At 54.9% G+C, this 21058-nt stretch overlaps 1 protein-coding gene across 1 annotated transcript in view; it reads right to left on the bottom strand.

Moving 5' to 3' along the window:
• The window catches only part of PTPRS (protein tyrosine phosphatase receptor type S), a 103544-nt gene extending 83138 nt beyond the window's left edge, over nucleotides 1-20406 (bottom strand). Inside the window, exon 1 of the mRNA XM_079917099.1 lies at nucleotides 20191-20406. The gene's annotated coding sequence lies outside the window, so the exon portion shown is untranslated. The remainder of the gene's footprint in view (nucleotides 1-20190) is intronic.
• Nucleotides 20407-21058: the final 652 nt, after the last annotated feature.

Here is a 21058-nt window from a genome sequence, read left to right as displayed (position 1 = left end):
CTCCTCTGCCCACAGCCCTCCAGGGCTCCCACCTCCCTGAGAGCAAAAAACCGAGTCCTCCCCTCAGCCCACAAGGTCCTGCACGACCTGCCCTCCTCCCCTCCCTGCCCTCACCTCCTCCCTCTCTCCCCGTCGCTCACTCTGCTCCAGACACACAGGCCTCCACACACCAGGCATGGTCCTGTCCCTGGGCCTTTGCACGGCTCTCCCCCCAGCACCCCCACCCCAGGAACACCTTTTCTCTGGATCGCCACATAATTCACTCTCTCACCTCCTGCTGGTCTTTACTGAAAAGTCACCTCCTCAGAGCGGCCTACCTTGATTCCATAACTAAAATAGTCCCTCCTTATCACCTACCCCTTTCCCTGGCTTCATTTTTCTTAAAGGCATGCTATAGCTCCTTAAATATTTAACCTATTTATTTGTGTATTGTTCTTCTCCCTGCTATGCTTCACAAGGACAGGACTTTTTCTTGTCTTCTTCACCACTTTATTCCCAGCACCTGGGTCAGGGCCCAGCATACAGTAGGTGCTCAATAAATATCCACTGATGAACCTCTAGATGCTCCCCAGCAGGATCTTGGACCCAGAGGAGGCACTGTGATTATTTTCTCAACACTTAGAAGCTTTTCTTGGGGCCTAAAATAAAATTTTAGATCTGAAACCACGGGAGGTTTCTGCTACTGGTCTGGTGGGAACCGCCAAAGAATAAAAACATTCCTATCCTACTAAACCGTTAAGCGGAAGCCTGTGCTCACTTGCTGGTGGCTGGAATGGAGATTACAGACACTCTGTAGGGTGACCAGGTGAGATCCAGCGAATTCTAGAACGTGCATTCCACATAGAACCTCTTACTCGTGCTTGAAGCCTGTGTGTGAAAAGCACTGCAGCTCATCTCACAGGAAAGTGAAAGAGAGAGATGGGTGGGCATGACGGTCAGGAAGGGGCTGGACAAGCCAGCGGCATAGTACACAGCCCAGAAAAAGGAGATGAAGGCTCTGTACATACTGAGTCTGTTTGTGAAAAAGCACGGCACGGGAGAGTTGGGTGTAGGATGTGTGGGAAAGGAGCGAGGAGACCAACAGACCTAGAGGTACTAATGCTGAAATAATAAGATGAATACTTGCTAATATTTTAAGACCGTGTATTATTTGCTAGACACATATCTCACCTAATTCTCTCCATTTTACAGAAGACAAAATTGAGCCTCAGAGAGGTCAGGCCACTTACCCAAAGTCACACAGCTTGGAGGTGGCAAAGAGGGGATATGAGCACAGGTCACCTGGGCCCAGAGCCTGACCTAGGATGAGGTGAACAAAGCTTGCTAGCAGTCGAGCTCAACACCTGGTAGACAGTAGGTGCCCAATGCCATGGAGATGCCCAAGGGCAAAGGGAGCAGAGGAAGGACTGCTCAGAGGGAAACGGTGAGAGTTACTGAGCAGAAGGGAGGAGGGCTTGAGCAATCAATGCAAACGTTGGAAACCGGGCATCGGGGAGCGAGGTGGCTGGCTCGGAAGAGAACAACTGGCTGCCAATCTCATTTCCTCCTGTGACAGAGATGGGCAGGGCTGGCCGGAACCCACAGCTGGCATGAAGCCAGGGCCAGCAGGGACCTCCTGACCTGTCACCTGTGATGTGTTCATCAAGAGCGAGGGGAAAGTCATAACCATCCAGGGTGGGTGGCAGGAGGGAGTGTGCGTGGGCCCTTTTGGCGGGGGGAGGGGAGAGCCTGGCCCAAGGTCAATGTGGTCCCTGGCAAACCTTTCCTCTGCTCTGCCTCAGTTGGACCAACTCACCATTCAACCTGTGTTTACAGAGAACCATATGGTATGAGGTCCAAGACCATGAGTTTGATGTGAGTTTGGTCCCAGGCTCTGCTCCTTGCTTACTCAATGACCTGAAGTAAGTCATTTCCCTTCCATGAACCTCAGTTTCCCCATCTGTAAAATGGAGTCATCACTCCCTGGCTTGGGACAAGTCACAGGCTTTAGATTCAGAGCAACCCGAGTCTGAACTGTGGCTTAACCTCCTAGCTGAGTGGCCTCGGGCAAGCAGTTTAAGCAATCTGGGTCTGCTTTTCTTTCTCTTTAACAAAGAGTTAAAGGATCCTTGTCTGAGCCCCTGGATCAAGCCATGCCTGAAGCTGGTCTATTCTAACATCAGTCTTCTCAGTTACAAGAGCCAATCAATCCATCTGCTTTCTTTAAAAAAAACTAAAGTCAGTTGATTTGGGTTTCTCCTCCTTTCAAGCTGCATGCCCACTGTGCAACTGAGGATAGAGCTTCATTAGTAGCATGGCAGGAAGCTGAGGATAACCATCAAGGTTATCCCTGCGCAACAGTCAACCTGCTGAGGGACTTCAAACAGACTCAAACCTCTGGGTCTCAGATCTTTCAGAACGCAGATGCTGGCAAGCAACATCCACACGGCATCATCCAGATCTGGGACTGAGGGCAGCGCCTGCTTACTTTGCACCTACCTCGTGCCCACTGACCGGCTGCCTATTACGGACCCATTGGTCTAACATCTACCATGATCCATTCAGTGAGCACCTACTATGAGCTGGGCCCCATGAAAGACACAAGATTTAACCACTTCACCTTGAAGGCTCACAGTGACTTTGCATGGGAATCCTTGCCCATGCTGTTCCCTCTGCCTGGAACACCATTCCCTCCTCTCTCTGCCCAAGTAACTCCTACTCAACCACCACATCTCAGATCAGCTGCCACCCCCTCCAGGAAGCCTTCTTTGACCTCCCCTCCCATTGTTCACTCTCAGAGCCTTGCATCCTCTCTCCCTCTTCCTCATCCCAGTTCCAGAGCTGACGATTTCTGTATTTCATTGAGTTTAAGCTGCGTAATTATATTACGCGTCAATAAGAAAGAAAAAATGCTGCCAATTAAACTGGACATGACTTCCTTATCACACAGAATTATCATTTGACAGCAACTGAAAGAGCTTTGTTAGACTTCTTTGGACGTACACTTTGATCACCTTTCTCTCCTGAACATAAATGCAAAGTGTAAGTAAAACATATGGTTCAAGTTTTTCTAAACCACCTCTGTGTTCCAAGCCCACCTCTTCTGAATTGCTTTTCACCCCAGTGCTGCTGACTTGGGGTTCTGCACGTGGCACCGGTCCCTGTGCGGCCAGGCCCCAGGCACCTAGCATTTCCCATGGGTGGCTGCCCCAAGATTTCCCTCCAAGCCTCTGACACCCGCACTAAGGGATCCACGGAAGGTACTGATAATGCATGGAAGGCTCCCACCCACCCTCGTGTGGCCCAAGCACTGTGGTTTTGTCAACTAACATTTTGGGGGCTGCAGTGGTCAAGACAGGAATAACCAATCTGCCTAAAACTACCTGGCGCACAGCAGGAGCTCAAAACATATTACTGGGATGACGAGCTGAGTCTGATTTCACAGTAAATGAGAGTTCAGAGAGGTTGGGCAAAAGCCATGAAGTCACACAGCAAAGTAAGAGGTAAGGGCAGATTCAAATCCAGGATCCCTGGCTTTGTCCCGGTCTACCTGCCAACAGCACTTACAATGTATTTTTCTAAAATAGGGCAGGGCGGGGACCCCAGCCAACATCTTGACTAAGAGAACTCAACCTCACAGGAGCCTTTAAATACACGGCGTAAAAAAAAAAAAAAAGATACAAATGAACTTATTTATAAAACAGAAACAGACTTACAGGTATTGAAAACAAACTTATGGAGTGGCATGGACTTACATACACTACCAAATGTAAAATAGATAGCTAGTGGGAAGCAGCCGCACAGCACAGGGAGATCAGCTCCGTGCTTTGTGACCACCTAGAGGGGTGGGATAGGGAGGGTGGGAGGGAGATGCAACAGGGAGGGGATATGGGATATATGTATACATACAGCCGATTCACTTTGTTATACAGCAGAAACTAACACACCATTGTAAAGCAATTATACTCCAATAAAGATGTTAAAAAAAAAAAAAGAACAAACTTATGGTTACCAAGGGGGAGACGTGGGGGGAGGGATAAATCAGACCTTGGGATGAACATACACATACTACTATATATAAAATAGATAACCAAAAAGGACCAACTGTATAGTACAGGGAACTCTACTCAACATTCTGTAATACCCTATATGAGAAAAGAATCTGAAAAAGAATAAATATATGTACAACGGAATCACTTTGCTGTACACCTGAAACTAACACAACACTGTAAATCAACTCTACTCCAATAAAATTTTAAATAAACAAATAACTAAAGAGGGTCAATCTATACATAAATTAGGAGGAAGTGACACATGTGAAGCGCTTAGAGAGCAAGCTGCACCCCAGCCAGGCCACCCAGCCGCTGTGCAACATCTAGCTGTGTGACACTAGGCAAATGACTCAACCTCTCTGGGCCTCAGTTTCTCCACCCACCAAATGGGTATAAGAGTCCCTGCCTCACAGAGCTACCATGAAGATTAAACCTATGAAAAGTCTGCCTTCAAACTCTATCCCAAATCTTCCCACTTCTCCCCATCTTCTGTCTCTACTTGTTCCATCCCACCATCCTGCCTGGACCAGTACAGTCTCCTCTGCCCTGTGCCCCCCACTCCCACTGTCTAGCCTCCCTGCAGCAGCCAAAGGGCTCCTGTGAGTGTCTGAGTCAGGTACCCACCTCCCTCCTCTGGGTAAAAGCCCAAGGCCTCCCTGCCTGTGCTCTTACATGACCTGCCCCCACCCCATCCCCTCCCTGCCCTCCCCTCCTCTCTCTCTCCCCCTCACTCACTCTGCTCCAGACACACTGGCCTCCTCGATGTTCCTCCAACACGCCAGGCACGGTGCTGCCTTTGCACAGGCTGTGCCCTCTGCCCAGAACATTCTCCTCTGACACAGCCACTTGGCTTCCTCCCTCACCTCCATCAGGGTTTTACTCAAATTGTCAACTCCTCAATAAAAAGCCGTCCCTACAACCCCATTTAAAATGATGGCCCTGGGACTTCCCTGGTGGTCCAGTGGTTAAGACTTCGCCTTCCAATGCAGGGGGTGCAGGTTCGATTCCTGGTCAGGGAGCTAAGATCCCACATGCCTCACGGCCAAAAAAAAACCCCAAAACATAAAACAGAAGCAGTATTGTAACAAATTCAATAGAGACTTTAAAAAATGGACCACATAAATAAAAATAAAATAAATAAAAATAAAATGACGGCCCTGGGACTTCCCTGGCGATCCAGTGGTTAATAGTCCGCACTCCCACTGCAGGGGGCGTGGGTTCGATCTCTGGTCAGGCAACTAAGATCCCGCATGCTTCAAAAAAAATAAAGAAAAAGAAAAAGAAACTTAAAATAAACATCGATTAAAAAAATAAAGATCAATTTTAAAACTTAAAAAGTTAAATAACATACACGACAGCCCTCATCCCTCGACTCACGTACCCCTTTTTCTCTTTTACTGTGTTCTCTTATCACCACCTGACATGACACATAGTTTATGTTGCTTATTACCTCTTCCTGATCAGAACGTGAGCCCCACAAAGGCATACACTTCTTCTTCCCCGCTGGGCCCCAGCAGAGACCCAGCACACAGTAGGTGCCCGGATGACAAGGCACAGATGTGGGGAGGCGGCAGCCACAGCTGAACCAGCCACCGGTCCTCCAGGGCTGGCTGGCGGAGGAAGCAAATCCACGCCTCCTCCGGGGGGCCCTTCCTGTCCCCATTTCTGAGCTATCCCTAGACTCTGCCCTCTGCCCCCTTTCCTGAGCCTCCAGCCAACACCTGCTGAGGAAACGCAGGAAGCAGGGGCGGCCTCCGTGGTGCCTGTGGCCTGGGATGGGCATGTTCCTCCGGGCAGTTTAATCCCTGCCCCGTTGGAAGGGAGGCCCCAGAGGTTGAGCCAGGACCTCCAAGCCAAACAAACAGACCGACTCGAGAAGCATCCACCTCCCCGATCCCGCTGCCAGGAAGAGGTGCCGCTCTGGAAGGTGCCTGATAACTATTTAGGGAATAGACGTATTATTCAGGGGCGCCGTGTCACCCTCACTCGCAGCCCAGCAGTAAGGCTTCACCCCTGCTAACTCATCGGATCCTCCCAAGGACCCTGGGAGGGTGGGGTCATCATTTTCCCTGTTTTACAGATGGGGACACTGAGGCCGGGAGGTGAAATCACAGCAGATGAGGAATAGAGCTGGGACTTGAACCCAAGCCATCTGGTCCTCGAGTCTGCCTCTTAACCACTAGTCTACATGGTCTCAATGAATACAAGTATAAAACACGGCAGGAAAACATCTGCAACACCTACGGACCATTGGCTGTGTCCTTGGCCTCGTGGGGGAGGGGGAAACAGCGAGTGTACCTTATCCCTCAGCCATCTTCCAACAATCTGGTAACATGCTTCATTCTAAAGATGAGGAAAACTGAGTCCCCGAGGGAGGTAGTGATTTCCTGAAGGTCCCCAGAAGCGGCAGTGCCCAGACCTGGCACCAAATTCACTCCATCCTTCCCTGGGATGGGTAATGCAGGCTGTTTCAGAGGTGGCCCGAGTGCTAGAATGAGGTCGGCTCACATCTCAAGAACACCCACTGTGTGCTGGCCCGAGTGAAAAACCATCAGGGGTCTTATTTCCAGGTGGGTATACTGAGGCTCAGAGAACTTCAGCCATGTGCCTGGGTCCCGAGATGTCCCCATTTCACAGACCGGTGAACCGAGGCTCAGAGAAGTTGCTCCATGTGCCTGAGGCCACACAGCCAGCAAGAGGCAGCCCTGGGACTCGGACCCAGGGCTTCCTGACCAGACTTGGAACTGTGGGCTGGCGTGAGCCTGCAGTGGAAGCTCTCAGCTCTGCAAACCAGACACCCCTTGGCCGCGATGGAGGGGCAGGATCCACGGGGACACACAGTGCGAAACCCCAAATGACAAGTGTCGGCATGGAAACAGCCTGTGGGTGGCTGGGCTTCTTCAGGCGTAAAAATGGGGGGGGGGAACACCTAACACCAACTGTATTTTTAAAAATTCCACAGGAATAAAGAGGCTGGACCGTCAGCACGGCATCACGTCCGTGGGCAGGCAGAAGCCCCAGAACGCAGGGACACAGCTATTTTAAAGGGGCTATTTCTGGAGGCCGAGGTGAGAACACGGGGGCGGGAGGAAGGATCAGGAGCAGCCGCTGGGCGGCCCGAACTGGCCGCCTGCAGGGGGGGGGGAGGGGGGAGAGGCGAGTGAAAAGGGAGAACTCGGGAGCCACCTGCTTGGTTGGTGCCAACGCAGGCGCTGCCACGAGCCAGCTGGAGGACCTCAGGCGTCTCAGAGCCTCATCTCTTGCCCTGTGAATGGAGATCTGTGGGTGCAAAACGTGCACGGGGCCCTACTGTGCACAGGCGCTGCTGTGGACATAGCAGAGGAGACGGCCGAAAAGGAGGTGGATGACAAGTAAAAGGCATAAGACATGGAGATGGTGACAGCGATTCCAGTAAAAGCAGAGCAGGAGAGGGGAAGATGGTGGCCAGGTAGACAGGCGGATTTGCAAATAACACTCTTACAAATCGTTTCGCAAGTAATAACTTTGCAAATCTTCACAGGGCGGTCAGGGGAAGCCTCACTTAAAAATGAGCAGAGACCCGAGGAGAGAAGGAAGAAAAGCACTGTGTCCTGAGGCTCACCTACTGCCGCTATTAGGATCAAGTTGGGCGGCGGATGCCAAAAAACTCACAAGAGAGGCACCTTCACATAAAAGAAGCTCCCAGGTCGTCCTTTCAGGGCTATTTTGCCCACCCCATAATCATCAGAGTCCAGGCTCCTTCCATCTCTTTGATCCCCCATTCTTATCCCTGATACCTGCCTCATGGTCCAAAATGGCTGCTTGGGTGCCTACCATCACCTCCGTATTCCAGCTGGGGGTGGGGAGAAGGAAGCATGTGCTACCTCCCTTTGAAGGCATTTCCAGGAAATTCTGTTCATTTATCCCACCGGTCAGAACTGAATCATATAGCACAGACAGCTGCAAGGTACAATGGGAAATTTTTTTTTTTTTCCACCAGGTGGCTATGTGCCTAGATAAGTCAAAGGGTTCAATTGCTGTGGAGGAGAAAGACGGGATATTGGTAGACCCCACCAAAAACACGTAGCCCGACGGGGTTAGGTCTTACTTTCAAACCAGTGTATCTGAGAGACTTTGGCCTGCATAGAGAAGACAGATGTTATCAGGGCCAGCCCCCTGCCTCCATGCCAGGATGCTTTTCATTCATCCCAGGCTCCGCCTCCCCAAATACCCCAAGGTCAGAAACTGGCTGCAGCCCAAGTTCAGGCTCCGTGTTTCCAGGGGCCCCTCGGAAGGCAGGACCCCACCTACGGTCTGTGCTCGCTAAGCACCTGGGCCCAAGGCACCAGGCATCTCCCATCCCACCTTGCGCCTGCCTGGTGAGGACGCCCAGCCAATTCATCTCCTTCTCCTTGGTAAACAACTGTCAGGGAAAATAAATAGTTTTTAATAGGCTCATTAATTGAATTCAGGGAGAAATAACCTTCTCCCCAGGCTGTTGAGAAGGAATACTCAAGACACACACAAGAAAGTCCTAGCACCCTGGTCGGAAGGTGGAGACCCCTGAACGGTTCTAGCCACATGAACTCAACCAGCAAGGGCGCCATCCCCCTCCCCGGCTTCTTCCAGCCTTCTCGAGGTTGGAAGTCTCCGGTGGGTGCTAACTGGGCTTTAACGCCTCAGTAGCCCTTGGCCTCTGCTTTAAGCCTGTGGCGGTAGCAGGATGATTTAATGTCCTTTTTTTTTTCTTTTTTTCGTTTGGCTCTCATCACATTTATTTCAAAGGTTCTGCCTTCTTATGTCAAGGACATACCACGTTGCCCATTCATGAGAGTAAGACAAATTTTTCTCCTTTAAGTTTTCAAAGAGAATGGGTTTCAAGAAAACTACCAAGTCACTAGGAGGACCAGGTAGATGGGGCAAAAGGCACACGTCAAAGTGAGTGACTGAAATTTGGGTGATGTCGGGGAGAGCACTGGATGCGGAGTCCAGAGGCCTCGACGCAGCCCACAGGGTGACTGAGGCACAGAACTAGAAGGTCAGAACTGACCCCCTGCACCTGTCGAGGGCTCTGGCCACACAGGTGTGACTCAGTTTCCCCACCGCGGCTCAGGTGGTCCTGGGGCAGGCCTCCTGCCAGCCTGCTCTCAGCACTGTAGCAGGAGACTCGACACCCCTGGGAGAAGCCAGACTTGGGCCCTGCTGCTCCCAGGACCCCCAAACCCTTTGTCCCCCAAAGCTCTGTATGCAGGTCCCCCAATTTGCCCCCAGAAGGCATTCATCATCAGGCTGTATTGTACGATGTTTAGCCAGTTCCATTTTGCCATGCCAGCACTTTCCAAGCACAGTCGGTACAGATCTTTCTAATCATTCAAGAGACGGTCTTTGCTCCCATTTTAGACAAGGAGACTGAGGCCCAGGGTCATGCTGTGCATGAGGCCAAGATTCAAACGTGGGTTATTCAGATGTCCAATTCAATCCCTCAAAGAAAGCCTGGCCCATTCCTGGGGGCTCCTCAGTGACTTTTCTACCTATCTGGCCGGATGCACACGGTGTCAAATGAACATCAGGGCTCCTTGAGTCTTAAAAATCCCCTGGCCCAGTTACTATGCCCTTTGGGGGTTCCCTGCTCCTTTGGGCTTCTCACCTCCTCCCCAGGAGACAAGAAACCTCATGGACTGTTTCAGGGTTCCCTCACCCCATGACACCTGGCCTCAGGGCCCCTGGCTCTCAGCAGCCAATCATCATGGCTTCTGCGCCAAACAGCTCAGACATGCAGAGACTCATGAGGGCAGGCAAGCGGCCGAGGTCACACAGCACCTCCACTGGGGACTTGGTGTCCTAGCCTCCCTGCCCAGGGCAGTGGGAACTGAGTCAGGGCGTTTCAGCCGCCTGATGCGGGGGCTTTCCCAGCCACCATGACCCACCTAATCTGGACAATTAGACACGCTGGGTCTAGTGCAGGAGGGCAGTGGCTCTCCAAAACCAGGTCTGGGGAGGGGGAGCCAGGTGGAGCTCCCATCCTGAAAAGGGGGGCAGACAGACCGCAAAACAGCAACTGAAGAAGTAAAATAAAAAGAGTGCTGGGGAACACTGGCTGGATAGGGTTGGCCTGGCCAGAAACGGAGCTCCTGGCGGAGGAAACAGCAAGGACAAAGGCCTGGAGGTGGGAGAAGAAGGAAGGTCAAGGTGGTTGGTACAGAATGAGTGAGGAGGGAGTGGATGGAGAAGCCGGCAGGGGACTGGCTGGCAAGCAGGGTTTGGGTGTGCCAACCAGAGAGGCAAAGCAACCTCCCTGAAGTCACACAGCTCGTAAGAGGCAAAAACATATCTCACATCCAGACCAGCCGACAACATGTCCCTCCTTCTGTGACCAGCCTTCTGGCTCCATAATTGCTATGTGCTCCAGCTGGGCAAAATGAAACCGCAGAGCCTCCTTGTGCAAAAATTAAGAATTTCAGGGCTTCCCTGGTGGCGCAGTGGTTGAGAATCTGCCTGCTAATGCGGGGGACATGGGTTCGAGCCCTGGTCTGGGAGGATCCCACATGCCGCAGAGCAACTGGGCCCGTGAGCCACAACTACTGAGCCTGCGCGTCTGGACCCTGTGCTACACAACGAGAGAGGCCGCGATGGCGAGAGGCCCGCACACCGCGATGGAGAGTGGCCCCCACTTGCCACAACTAGAGAAAGCCCTCGCACAGAAACGAAGACCCAACACAGAAAAATTAATTAATAAAAACTCCTACCCCCAACATCTTCTTTAAAAAAAAAAAAAAAAGAATTTCAAGAAAGCAAGAGCAGATCATTCAACCAAGTAAAGACCCCCTGAACCTCCACAAGCACAGAAATGCCACCTCAGTTCGCCTGTGGGCACATAGGCAGCCCCAGGAAAAGGCTCCAGCGTGCCAGTTTCTCATCCTCACTCCGTGCCTCAGTTTCCCCATCTGCCAGGTGGGGCGACAGCTGCCACCTCTCAGGGCTGTTCTAAGGATGAAAGGAGAAAATTTGAGTGAAGCCGGAGCCCAGGGCCAGACACGCAGTGTAGGCTCCATGACGGGGACTTCATGCCTGTTTGGGTTATTTCTCCTCCGTTGCAGTTGTTTGGGAAATTGTGGGTGTGGAGCTCCATCCACATCTCCCCCAGCGGTTCATGAAGATGGGGGATGGGAGAGCACAGTCATTTAGTCCCTGCTTGTGTACCCTGGGTGCCAGGTCCCCTATCAGCGTGACAGCATTTAACTCCCAATGACACAGCAGGCAAGATGTATTCCCATTTCATGGATGAGAAAAGTGAGGCTGGGGGCAGGGAATAAGGGGTCACCTCACACAACCAGGTAGGGCCTGTACCAGGATTCGAACTTAGTGCTCCGGCCTCCAAAGGCCAGGTGGGAAAAAAGGGGAAAGACCTGCCCGCAGCAGCCCCTCCATCTCCCAGATCCAGCACTGTCACCAGAAACCCCAGCCGTTCGTGCTTCTAGAATCCATACGTCAGGCGCAACTACCCGCTTGTGATAATCAACTGGGCCGTGGGGCCGGGACAGGTGGGCAGCGGGAACCCGTTAGCAGTCTCGGCGTTTGAGTCCAGCAAGACGGTGCAAGGCACGGGAGGCGGACGTTCATGGACAAGCCAATGGCCCGGCCGCCTGATTTCTCTCACCACTGGGGTCTGGAGCACAAATCAGGTTTTCTAAGGCTCAGCATTACTGACATTTAGAACCTGATCATTCTCTGTGGGGGGCCATCCTGGGCGCTGCGGGATGTTAAGCGGCATCCCTGACCCCACCTGCTCGATGCCAGGAGAGCCCCCAGTCGTGATGACCACAGACGTCCCCAGACATCGCCCTGTGTCCCCTGGAGGAGCGAAATCGCCCCTCGTTGAGAACCACTGTCATGAACTCTACTGATAACGCAGGTGACCCGGTGCCCCAGCCCCGAGAGCAAACAGGTATTTCCAGAAAAGACAAGAGGCAAGGGACCCTCCCGCAGACAGAAGGTAAGTCACAGCCCTGCCCCGTGGGACGAGCCGGCTTCCTTCTGTGTAGCATTTAAGTTTATCATTACGACCAATATTAATATAATCAGAGCCAACGTTTATCGAGCGCAGCTGCTGGCCCAGGCCCTGTTCTCCGCCCTCCCTGTGAATAATCGCGCCGCTGCCTCCAAATAGCTCCTCAATGTGGCTGTGATTCTTCGATCCATTTTACAGCCCGGGAACCTGAGGCTTGGGGACGGCAAGTGAGCTGTCGAGTCCACAAAACTGGCAAACGGAGGTGTTGTAAGGAGAAGAACGATCAAAGAATGGAAAAATAGGGCAATTTCATGTAAAAAAAAATCTAGATTTCTGGTTTATCTTGGAAAACCAAGCAGATCTGGCTGTGGAGCCATTCAGGGCTGCCCGTCTGGTGCCCACCACCCCTTGGCATGAACTGCCCAGCCCTGATGCGTGCGCACTGGGGTTTGAGAATGACATTTCTGCTATGTCTTTTTTTCTTTTTTTAATTTTTAGTGGAGTATAGTTGCTTTACAATGTTGTGTTCGTTTCTACTGTACGGCAAAGTGAATCAGCTATACACATACATATATCCCCTCTTTTCTGGATTTCCTTCCCATTCAGGTCACCGCAGAGTACTGAGTAGAGTTCCCTGGGCTATACAGTAGGTTCTCATTAGTTATCTATTTTATACACAGTATCAATAGTGTATATATGTCAATCCCAATCTCCCAATTCATGCCACGCCTCCCTTTCCCCCTTGGTATCCAAACGTTTGTTCTGCCGTGTTACCCTCTCTGGACTGGTGTGAAGACATCCAGCCCACCCTTCTAGTGCGAGGCCCAGCCGGGCGGGCGGGCGGGCAGGCAGGCAGGCAGGCAGGCATGGCTGTGTGGCTTTAGGCAAGTTGCTCTCCCTCTCTGGGCCTCGGCATGACAGTTGTTCCAAGAGGTGTTTCCCCAACTCCCAGGTCTCCACTAGCAATGATCTTTGCACCCAAGCTCTGGGGGCTTTCAGCAAACTCTAGCTGCACGTGTGGAAACTGCAATGTGAACTCCTCAGTGTCAGGACCCCATGTGGTCACCCACCTCTTGCTTCTGCTTCCCTCACCTCCTGCCACACAGCTGAAGATGCTCCACCTCCCAGCTTTGCACCTGCTGTTCCCAATACCTGTTCAACTCAGAAAGGTCCCCCTGATGCCCACCCCCAGACAAAACAGTGGCCTGGTGACCTGTCGGGGGCCATGGGATTTCCAGTCTCTGCAGAGCCCTACTGCAGCCGATATTTTTTCTTGCTTAGCTTATTTATGTATTCAGCCTCTCCCAACAGACTGCAGGGTCCAGGGGATGGAGGACCGAGCCTGCCTTGTTTACTGCTGTATCCCCAGAATTCGACTTTTTTATTTACAAAAAGAAAGAAAGGAAAAGAATGTACAAAGCGCTTTCTGTCTACCTGGCATGTATTTTCATGAGTAAAGCAACACCAAAGCACCCATCTTACAGATGAGTAAACTGAGGCGCACGGCCGCTACATAACTAGTCCAAGGCTCCACAGCTGGTCTACATACATAGTCTGAGGCCCCACAGCTGGTGAGCAGCAGAGCTGGGATTTGAACCCAGAGTCTGGCTCTTGAGTTCTCTGGCCGCCGGTATTCAACAAATACTGATTGACTGAATGAATGAATTGGCAAATGAAGGAATGAAGGCTCACACACCAAGCTTATAAACTGACTGCTTTCCTGAACACCTCTCAGCAGGGCCCGAGGCAAAGCTGAGCCCACACGGCCCTGAATTGTCCCGGACCTTCCCCCAGGCACTCACCCAGATCCACCACAGCTCTGGAAGTCGGGGGTCCACTGTCTGAGGTCTCAGGAGTGCGGGAGCCACCTGCCCTCTCCGCCTGCCTTGTCTGGCTTCCCATGGCTCAGATCCTGCCAGGCCCTGGCCCGGTCCTGCTGCAGAAGTGGGGCGGCCTTGATTAGGCAGCCAGTGACGGGGAACGCCCCAGTTTGCAGTGGCTGAGTCATCCTAATGTTTCTCCCATGCTAGACCCCGTGAGGGGCTGAGGGTTGGGGGGTGCTGCTGGGGAGCCCCCACCGGGCAGGTCTGGCTATGGATCAACACATCACTTTACACGCATTAACTCATTTAATCCTCCCAACAAAGCTATGAGGTGGATAGCATTACTCTCCATTTTACAGATGTGACCATGGAAGCACAGAGAGGTTGAGCAACTTGCCCCAGGTCACACAGCCAGCGAGAGGCAGAGCCGGGATTTGAAACCAAGCAACCTCGGACCAGCGTCCATACTCTTACCCTCTGAGGAAGGCAGCTGGGAGCCCCGGAGTCTCCACAGTGACTCGCACCCAGCAGGTGAACCGTCATCAAAGCTACTTCTTTGACAATGGGGCAGAGCCCCAGCTCCTTCCCAGGGGTTAAGACTTCAGGTTCTGGCAGCCACTAGTCCTGGGTAAGATTTCCAGTTCTGTCACTTGTGGACTGTGTAACCTCAGGCCAGTGAAGACCTCTCTCTGTGCCTCAGTTTCCCTGTCTGCAAAATGGGGTTCCGAGCATGCTCCTAAGGTGCTTACTCAGCGTAGGACCTGGCACGGGCACCAACCCCAAATAAGTCAGAGCAGCTATTATTATCCCCCGACATCCCCTCATTTGCTGATCACAGGGTTAATTATAAGTGGCATTAAATTATACACACACAGACGCATCGACCTCCCTTCCCCAGAACCCCTGAATCTCCACCAACACTCCATTACCCACACGACAGCACGACAATAGAGCATCTTCCCGGCCCCACTCCACCTAGCCTGCCTCCATCCGAGGGTCCCAGGCCTCTGGCACTGAGGATGCGACACCATTTGGGGGCCGGGCGTCGTAAGACAGATGCAGCCAGCAACCGATGACACATCCAAGAGCTGAGGGAGGCGCTTTACCTACAGCATCTCCTGTCCAGGCTTGCCATGAAGCAGGCTGTGATTGCTCTGATCTTAGAGATGAAGGAGCACAGAGAGGTCAACCAACCAGCCCAAGTATGCACAGTAGGGTGGGTGCTGGAAATCAGCGCCCCCCTCCAAGCCAGAGGCATAACTTCATTTTGCAAATGAGAAGGCTCCCACACAGAGAGGTTAAAGGGCAGAGGCGATGCCACACAGAGAGGGAGAGAGGAAGGAGAGAACCAGGAAACAAAAATATCGGGATTTTCAGTTTCCCTAGGAGGAAACGCCTGGCCTTCCTACAGGGGACTAATGTAATAGCAAAGAGTTCAAAAAACAAACAGAAAAAAACTCAAAAGCCGCAGGGACCATCCAGGGAGTTCTGGAGAAAATCTGCTTCAAAAAAAGGGTATTTATGGGAGCGGGGTCACTGTGACCCAGAAACCCAAGCTCCAAGCCCCAGATCAGGGTGGAATCCATGGGAATGAGTATGGGGATCTCCGGGGAAAGAAACCTCGGTGTGTTTTCAGGTCTGGAATCCTTTTGGCCTCCGCAGGACTGGGAGGGCGCCTCGATTCCGAGAACAGGAGAGGGATTCCACGGCCAGCCCGGGATTCCACGGCCAGCCCGGAATAGCACCAACCCCCAGGTCCAGCCTGGCCAGACCCGGGGGAGGGGCAGCGGTATCGGCAGCTCCTCAGAGGAGGGGAGAGAGAAGAGAGACAAAAATAAAGCAACACGAAAGTCGGGGCCTGTCCGTGAGTCACTCCCACCCGCTTGTTAATTTTCGCCTTTGCAGAAGTGTAAGCCAATTGATTTTTTTCATGCTCCCCACACACAACACCCCGCCCCCCGCCCCCCGACAACGCTTCTGAAATATCAGAGACAAGACAGAAATGGTACGTCGGGGTTCTTTTTTTTTCCCTTTGTGTGTGTGTGTGTGTGTGTGTGTGTGCGCCTTTTCTTTCCTTAAAGAAAAAAGAGAGAAGGGGGAAAAAACCCACAAACCACACTCGAAATCCGTGAGCTTCTAGAAGGCCAGAGGGTGTGACAAGTTGGACCGCTGGGTCAGCAGACCCAGGTATCACCGCTTCCTGTGCATCCCAAGCTAAGATCTGCCCATGTCCGGGCTGTCCGTCCTCCTGGTGACAGGCTGGCATGCGCTTGAATTTCACCCCCTTCCAACACCCCATCTTCTCCGGCTATAAGCCAGGAGCTTTCTGGTTCCAGGCTGAAGTCAGACAAAATGTTTGAAACCATCTGAAAAGCCCTCATCCTCCCCAGCGCAGTGGTGTGACTTTTGTCCACGGACCCACACGGGCTTTTGTCAGCTTGGCACCTGGATCTTGCCCACTGTCCCCACTGGAGGCTGAGCCCCCCTGCGCGGCGGGCAGCTGGGGTCTCTCCACACTCCCCCGCCAGGCATATTTTGTAGCGGGGAAGGACAGGGCAAGGGCAGAGAGGGGCACCTCCTCCTTGCAAATTCTGGGAAACAGGCCACCCACCCACGGAGGGTGTGCCAGGAGGCTGTCCTAGGTGCAGAGGAAAGCGGGGTGGCATCTCAGTGCCCCTGCCTAGGCCCCCTGCCTCTTTCCAGAAGCACAAGCCCTCCCTCTACCCCCAGAAAGGGAGCCACGGCCCGCAACGTGCTGGCCAAGCCCACTGCACTTCCCAAGGACCTTTCTCAGGCTCCAGATGACTCTACAAATGGAACCTAATGCGCTCCATCTGGGGGTGGGGGGTGGGGTGGGGCGGGGATAGCTTTCAGCTGCAAACATTAAGCTTTGTCAATTATCCCCCAAACCCGCCAGGTTTATAAATATCCGTCTTTATTTTTAGGGTTTTCCTCCCCTTCCTGAAGTCTCTCAATGCCCCCCCCCCCCATACGCAATGGCTACACTAAAGTCACGCGAAGCAGGTGAACCTGGGGCTCCCGGGTGCCGCGCCTCAGAGCCACGTAGTCCCTGCCCGTTCCTGCCTGCCCCTTCCCAGCCACCTCGCTGACCATTGTTCGGTGGAGTAATCAGCGAAGCCACAGGTCTCCTAGCGCCTGGCTCCTGGGAGCGGCAGCTGGAGGTGCGCTGTGCTCCAACACCTGCGACAGGCTGTTCAGTGCCAACCCAGAAGGCAGGAGGGGAAATCGAGTCACCCCTGGAAAGCCGTTTGCTGAGGGGAAGTGGATCTGTCTCCCCAACCCGTCCCGGGTCTAGGGAATACCAGGCAAAGCCCCACGCTCTGAACAGCCCAAAGAAGAAAATGAGCGCACAGGGATGGCTCCAGAATTGTCCCCCCAGATGCCACAACTAAATCCCTGACATCCAGGGAGCTTCTCCCCTTCCACCTGGTCCTGACACCTCGGCCCAGAACCACAGCCCCAGTGTTGGGAAAAAAATGCCCCATGTCTCTGAATGGGGCCCACAGATATGTGAAGATGCCCGAGATCCCCTGGGAAGCAGGGGAAAAAGAAAGGTGCTTGGAATGCTGCAAGGAGCTAGAAACAGAAGCACGGTCAGTGGGCGATGATTCCTGTGCGGGCAGCAGGCAGGCGCCTGGCTGGCAGTGCTCCTCCTTCTGTGCCCACCACAAGGCCAGGGTCCCTGAGGGAGGAGGGTTCCCCCAAGGAGCCCAGCCCACACCCCAGCAGCGCCTTCCAATGCCACACCCCGGCCACACCAGAATGACCCATCCCCCTGTCCCCGCAGAGGGTGAGGAGTGGGCCAGGCGTGGCCTCTCCTCGCAGGATGGCCACCGACATGACAACACCAGCCCCCGTCCCCTCCTGGGGGCCAATGTCCTCGGCTGGGTGGCAGGAATAGAAAAGCGCATGAGCTCACCAGGTAGGCCGGGTCTCCCACGACGTTTTGTTTGCCTGTGCCCAATTATACCAAACTCTCAGGGCAATCAAGTATGGCGGGTGGCTGCCCCCAGGGGGCTGGGGGGGGCCGGGGCCCCAGGCAGAAGTGCACCATCATGGTGAAGGTGCCCCCCAGGCCCGGGCACAGGGCAAGACGAAGCTTTCTGGAGGGGGAAGAATGGAGACACAACAGCAGGCATCAAGAGATGCCTCTCGGAGGGCATTGTTGGGGGCGGGTAAGGGGAGCCAGCCAGAGACCCAGGCCCAAGTTGGTGGGCTCTAGGATTGGGGGGTGGGAAGCAGCCGCCCCCCAGCCCCAGCTGCCTGCCTTCCGCAGCCAAAGTATCAGCTGGCAGAGGAAGAAGAGAGCTGAGGGACAGAAGGTAGGCGAGATTGGCAGGGGGAGGGGGCACAAAGGAAGGGGACCCTGGGAGGGGGAGGGGAGCTATGCAAATGGTAGAATCGACAGAGTCCCTCAGCGATTAATAAAAGCTCCAGCAGCGGCGGTTGGTATCACAGGAGTAGAGGCGCGGGCTGGCTCTCTCTTCTCACTGGCGCAAGGTGGCTCAGAGGGGGAAGCAGGGCACCCCAAACAAAAGGAACTCTTGCCCCCTGCACCCCAGGAACAGCAACAATGGGGAACATCAAGGGAAGACTAGAACCCCGGCAGCCAAAGTCCTGGGGGGGGGGGCGCGAGGAGACCAATGGGAACCCAGAGCAGGTGGGCCCCTGTCCTCGGGACCCTCGGGGACCCTCCGGCTTTTGTCCCCGCTTCTCAGAGTCCTAATACCCAGCCTGGACACCTCAGACGCCCACCCACCTCTTCGCGAGCTGGGGGCCAGGCTGGTTTTTCAGGGGTTTGGCCAGAGGCAGAAGGGCCCCACACTCAGAATGAAGACTCCCCCAGATGGAGATGGGGGGAAAGGGGAATCCCAGCTGAGCCCGAGAGGGGGAGGGGAGGCACCTCCCAGACGAAGGCGCTGGGGAGGTTTGTTAATTTGGGGGATGAGGACCCTAGGGGGTGGCTAAATTTGAGGAAGGGTTGCAGAGGAAAGGACGCTCAAAAGCTGCTTATTTACGGCTCCTAGAGGAGGATTTGAAATCGGGGAAGAATCACTAAAGAGGAGGCTCTAGATTTGGGGGGGGTGTGGCTGAAAAAAAGATTCCACTTTGGGGTGGATTCTCTGATTTGGGAATTTTGGAGAGAAGGCAGACGAAGGAGAGTTCTCTGATCTAGGGGGAGTTTCGTGGGGGTAAGTGCCCAGGATTTGTTTGTGTGCTGAGGGGGGGAGGGTGGAATTCTAAATTTGGGAGTGATTTCCGTAAGGAACAGTGAACTTGGCCGCAACCCGGCCAAAACCCTTGCGCTCAGAGTATGGGCGCTCGAACTCGGAGGGCTTCCCTCCGGGCACGGCGCCCCCCTACCCGCACCCCCTTCAACCTGGTTCAGACGGCTCCGCCCCCGGGATGACGTCACCGCCCCTCCCCCCCCGCAGCCCCCGAGGGGGCTCCCGGGGCGTGCAGAACCCGCGAGGCTGGCAGCTCCAGGGGCGGCTTCCCCTCTCCCGGGATCCCCACGGGGCCCCCAGCTCCGAAGGGAGGTCGGGGGCCGGGCGCGTGCGCCCGCCCGTCCGCCAGAGTCCCTGGGGCTGGGGGCTGCCTTGCCCTACCTGGGGAAACTGGGAGGGGGAGCTGGGGCCACAGTAGGGTGGGGCAAGGCTAAGGTAGCGGAAGGCTCCCCACCAAAGGATAGATGAGGCCGGGAGGGCACTAGGGGGAGACAGCATTGAGTAGGGGGGTTCTCTAGGGGAGGGGGATTGGAGAGCGAAGGTGGCGGGCAGAGCAGCGGCTCTGAGCGCACCGGCCAGTCGGTGCCCCCCTCGCTCCCACCGGGAGCCGACTGTCCCGGGCTGGTCTCCACTCCGGGGCGCTCCCTGCCTCCGGGACCCGGCCGGGGAGCCTGGCCGGGCGCCGCTGGGGCCAGCACCCCCTCCCCACACACGCGCGTCCTCCCTCCGCGCCTTTGCCCCGCCCGCAGCCCGGGGTGGTGCAGCCGGCGGCGCTGGGCAGCTTCCAACGCCGCGCTCCGGGCGAGTCCAGCCCAGCCCCCTCCCCCGCCGCGGCGAAGCCCCCCACCCCGCCCGCCAAGCCCTCCCCGCTGCCCCTGTCTGCCCCGACCCAGCCCCTCAGGGGCATTGTTCGGACGCAGCTTGCCAGGCTCAGCGGCTGGGCGTGCAGCCGGCTGCAACGGAGCATCCTCCAAGCACAATGGCCGTGTAGGCTTCCCCGGCACAAAGCCGGCGCTTTGCCCACTCCGCTGCCTCCGAGAACCCCATTGGAGCGCCTGCATTTTTTTAAATCGAATTCATGATTTTTTTTCCCCCCTTACCTGGAGGCTGGCTGGGCTGGGCTCCCCCGGCTCTGCCCCGCTTCACATCCTGGCTGTTGCATGGGATTCGAGCGGAGCCCGAGCGCCAGCGGCTCGCGGCGTGCGCGCGCCGGCCGGGCTGCCGGGCGGGCGGCGCGAGGACACTCACTGCGGCTCGCGCTCCCCTCGCGCCGGCTCGCGCGCCCCCCCAGTCGGTGACGTCATCCCTTCCGCTAGCGCCGCCGCCGCCGGCTGGGGACGGGGCCGGGGCGGGGCTGGCACGGGCGTGTCACTGCGCAGCCGCGTAGTCGCCACGCCCCTCGTCCAATGAGGCGGCTCGGCGGGGTCACGTGGCCCTGGGCGTTTAAAGGGCTGTGGGAGCACGTGGGGCGTGGGGCTTCGCGCGACACGTGGGTGGCGGCGTCAGCCCGGGGTACCCGTCTGTCCGCGGGTCCGCCCGCTAGCCCCAGGGCGCTTGGCCCAAAGGCCATGGTGTTTGCCATGTGCTGCTGTAAACTCTGCCATGGCTCCCCAGTGCCCTCCGTGTAAAATGCAGCCCCCTCTGGGGGGCCCGTTTCTCTGTGTTCGCACCCATCACTCTGCCTCCAGGTGTCTATACCTAAGACAAGCCAGCTTCTTACAGTTCTTTCAATCTGTTCACTGCTGACTCAGGGCCCTTGCCCCTGCTGTTTCTTCACCTGGAATAGTCTTCCCCCAAGATCTTTCCCTTCTCTTTTTTCCCCGTCTCTGCTTAACCTGCAGCTCCTGGGAGGAGCCTTCCTTGACCATGACCATCAGCCACCCCACGCTCCATTCTCTGTGCCATTGTCCTGATTTAATTCTGGTCATGCTAGGGTGTGGATCTTCATGGGGCCCGGAGATCCCTGTG

Source organism: Stenella coeruleoalba (assembly GCF_951394435.1).
Source record: "Stenella coeruleoalba genome assembly, chromosome: 3".
NCBI lineage: Eukaryota > Metazoa > Chordata > Mammalia > Artiodactyla > Delphinidae > Stenella > Stenella coeruleoalba.
The sequence above is the reverse complement of the archived record's forward strand: the minus strand, read 5'-3'. Positions and strand labels throughout refer to the sequence as shown.